Source organism: Trachymyrmex cornetzi, unplaced genomic scaffold, assembly GCF_001594075.2.
Source record: "Trachymyrmex cornetzi isolate Tcor2-1 unplaced genomic scaffold, Tcor1.1 scaffold646, whole genome shotgun sequence".
NCBI lineage: Eukaryota > Metazoa > Arthropoda > Insecta > Hymenoptera > Formicidae > Trachymyrmex > Trachymyrmex cornetzi.
The window spans coordinates 1,230,123-1,234,205 of record NW_017299966.1 but is presented as its reverse complement, the minus strand read 5'-3'; the positions used below and the strand labels follow the sequence as shown (position 1 = coordinate 1,234,205).

At 49.3% G+C, this 4,083-nt stretch overlaps 1 protein-coding gene across 3 annotated transcripts in view; it reads right to left on the bottom strand.

Moving 5' to 3' along the window:
• nsl1 (non-specific lethal 1) overlaps nt 1-2,066 on the bottom strand; it is a 12,435-nt gene extending 10,369 nt beyond the window's left edge. The window contains exon 1 of one of the 3 annotated variants that reach the window (XM_018516753.1): nt 1,416-2,066. The gene's annotated coding sequence lies outside the window, so the exon portion shown is untranslated. Of the gene's footprint in view, nt 1-275; nt 325-1,019; nt 1,273-1,415 lie in introns of those variants that run through there. The other 2 variants (XM_018516754.1, XM_018516755.1) reach the window with 2 other exon arrangements.
• Between the last annotated feature and the right edge of the window lie 2,017 nt (nt 2,067-4,083).

The following is a 4,083-nucleotide window of genomic DNA, read 5'->3' as shown; positions in this document are numbered from 1 at the left end:
GGGAGACTTCGACCGGGAGCGCCGACAGGACGGGCGAAAGCAGGAGGAAGGGAGGAGGCCAGAGGAGCGGGGAAAGGAAGTTGAGGGAAAGGGAGTCGAACTGGGCGTTCCCGAGGGTTGCGAATTTCCTTCTTTGCTCACGGGGCGACACGCGCCTTCCGGCGCGCCGTGTCGTAATTTCATCATCACACCGTCGGCATACGCACGCACGCACGCACGCATACCAATGCGCAGGCAGGTAAATTAAAGCAGCGACACACGGTCTGACGCATTACCACGTGATACACTCGCGGCGGATTAATGAGAAAGAACGGACTGCGAACGAAGAGCCGCGAGAGAACGAGAGCCGCCGCTGCTGCTTCCTTCTCCTCCTCCTCCTCCTTCTGTTCCTCGTCATCGTCATCATCGTCGCCGCCGCCGCCGTCGTCGTCGACCGCACGCCGCGCGCGCGGCGTCTATTGCATAACGTGCCGCGTCGCGCCGCACATTTTTTTTTCAAACGTGCGGAGCGAACGTACAGCACGTTCCGCAAGATGCTCCGCTTTAAACACGCGGTCGTCGGGAGCCGGCTTACATCGCTCTAGTCATCTATCTGCACACTGACAAACGGCAGTCACGAGAGATCGAAAAATCTCCGGACCGGCTCCATTCGACGAGAACGAAAGCGCTCGACGAAGAACCGGAAGAACATGCAGTCTCGTAGCAGCAGTGAGATACTCTCGCGGATCTTTCTCGGTGCCGTCGCGCGCGAGAGAACCAGAGAACGTGGGATCTCACCGCGAAAGGACGCGCCACTCTGCTCAATCCGGAATCGGCCACTATTACCTCGAACTCCCCGCCGCACCCTGCCGCGCGCTCCCGCGTTCCGTTCACGCGACGAGGAGAGTATCGAGCGCGTTTTACGCCGTCGTCGCGTCGAGGAGCAGTACACCCGACCCGAACAAACACGCGCGAACACGCAGGCGATATGACCAGGGGCCGCGACGACGACCGATATCCTCCACCTCCTCATCTACCACCTCCTTCTCCTCTTCACCTCCTCTCCTCGTCGACGCTTCGAACGATGAAGACGCCACGAACAGGAACACGCCCGCGCGTTGTTCGTGTAAAAACGAGCGGCTTCCTTCGTGGTGCCGCCACCGAGACGATCGGTCGTCTCGCAATGTACAATGGCGGAGCAAAAAACAGGCCTCGAAGGTAGTCGCTTCCCTCGGATTCACGGGTTACAACGCACGCTCTCCTTCCTTTCTTGCTCGTTCATTCGCTCGCTCGCTCATTCCTCTCCCTCTCTGCCCCTCACACTCGACTCTCACACTCTTTCTTTCTCTTACGCTACCCTCGCGCGCGCGCGCGCGATCTCTCTCGCTCACTCTCTCGTCCCGCTCCCTCCCTAACTCTATCTCGCTCGCTCTCACCTCTTCGTGGCCGGGCTCGGCATGCTCTCGTGGGATAGCGCCGCAGGCTTTAGCGAGGGAACGCTGCCTGGGCTTCGGCCCTAGGGGGCCACTCTCGCGCACAACACCACCTCGTGCACGATGTCACCGGTACGAGCCACGCACCGATCTCGGACTACGACCACGTCCGTCACACCCAGAAACGCACACGATAATCCCGTCGTTCGCGCTCGGCTGCTCTCGTCCACCACCGATCTCCGTTTGCGAGGCGACGCGCGCGCGTTCTCTCCTCGCTCTCGCTCTCTCTCTCTCTCCCCACGTCCCCGTATCCCTCTCTCTCCCTCGCTCTCTTCTCACGTAACTGTCGTCACGGTACGTCGTATGTGCTACACATCAGCCATCCGCGGCGCGGCGGACTGCCACCGTTTCCTTTCTTCCACGCGCAAAAGAAGCACGCCCGAGGCACGCACGCACGCACGCACGAGACACCGTCGCGTGAAACGCCTCGCACACGGCGGCGAGGTGATGGCCGTTAAAACCACGCGCGATCAGCCAATATAGACGCGCACGTTCCGTCGGCACTTTTCCTCGGAGCCGCTTTACGCTTTACGGAAAGTCGCACTCGGCAATGCTCGGCAACGCGACGCGAGCTATTTATCAATAATATATATAGAAGATTCGACCAACTTCGTTCGCCACCATCACCGTGATGCCGTCGCGCGCGATCGACCAATACTGCAGCTCCGCTGGCCGGATGTGGCCTTCATGGGCCACGCCATCCAATCGAATTCGTTCGTCGTTGCCGCAACGTCCGATCGGTCCGATGCTAAAGTCCGACCCGCAAACCCGCCGCAACGACGCGACGGCGCGAACGCGCGCCCCTCCGCGATTGGTCGGCGCCGCGCGCGCTTCGCGCGGCCGCCAAATTCGAACCGAAATTTCCCCGTCACGGTGAACTCTTACGCCCGATTACGCTTGTATCTCTCTTCTCTCTCTCTCTCTCTCTCTCTCTCTCTCTCTCTTGCACGTTCTGTATTTCGGAAATTTATATAGCACACTTCGACACAAGAGCCCGTCTTAAATATGTTATCGCGAATTGCGACTTTGTTTCAAAGCTTCCGATCGTTCCAAATATGGCATCGCATCGCGCCGCGCGACGTAGGCGTGAGATTGCCGATCGTATGACGATCGTGAACCGGAATATAAGATCGGCAGATCCTTTCGCAATAACACTCCATATGTTGAAAAGAAGGAAGCGTGATTTGCATTAACAATTAATAATTAATAATTGAGATACCTACTAATGTTCGTGTTCCCGCACTGTCTCGCAGAATCATGCGATGTGGCGCAATCGACGTGATTACACTTGGCTGCTTTTACGCGAGGGTCGAGCAACTCGATCGTGCGACACGCAATGTATTGCACCTGTCGACCGAAGCTTGCATCAGATATACGGAATTTCCTGATTTATTCGCCGACCCGACGATTTGCATAGTGTCGCCGTCAGATGTCGCGCCAAGTGCCATCTAGCGCCCCGATTAGTCGATCGATACAAAAAACTTTTGACCATCAGTTTTGACACCGACAAAAGATCCTAGACCTATATTCTTTGTGGTAATCGAACTAGTTTAAATTTCTTATATTTAAAATGAAATAGATATTATATGTTTAAAGTTTGGCAAAAATGATCGCGAGAAATATATAATGCGGTCCAGTGCACATAAAACAAGAAATAGACCCCATATTTAAAAGTTATCGACCATGAATAAATTTTCATGATCATCAATCAGGATTGTGTGTTTACGTGTAAAATATAATAATCTGCATCTATGTGTATACAACATAAACTTATATATGGGAATTATTTTCAATAATTTTTTACTCAAATACGATCAACTTTACGGAAAAACTGCAAAAGACAAAAATTGTTTATTTTCGTCTCATAGAATTCTACGAATTTTTTCAGAATTTTTCATCAACTTTTTAGTACTGCATTTTTTCATTTTTACCAACATGAGAAACATTAAAAGATTCTAAAAAAATTCGGCGAAAAAGAATTCGGTGAAAAAAATGGAGTCAAACGGATACAATTTTTCACTGTTTTGGACATATCTCTCTGCAGATTCCATTTATAGAATTCTTATTTCAAAAATTAAGTAAGTTGTAAATATTGACTCCTTTTTCGGTGCAATACTTTTAACTCAATTACTTATATTTATACATATATATACCTCAAGACTTTATTAACCATTGACTTCATTTATCTTTCCACTTTAAAAATCTTATTCGCTTGACTCCACTTTTTTTCACCCTTAAACGAAGAAAGTTTTGACAATTCTTACGTAAAAAAGATTTAATAATTTATTAATGTAGTATATTTTCCAACCTTTGATATGGCTTCGTTGACTAGTTTTCTATGTTCTTCCAATATTTAATTTTATTTTTAATAATTTGTTAATAACTTTTTAATTTCATACAACCACTCTTATTGTATAAACGACTGAGTATGGTTAAGTAAAGTCGAAACATTCCATTTATTAATTTATTGTAAAAAAACTCTTACATCTTTTATGATATAGATTAATGTCTTATAAACTTTATCATCTTATATTTTTAAACTCCTTGTATGTATGTACACAGTACATGTTGTCTGCAAGAAAGCTTAGAAAACGAAAAGTTATTCAGCAGT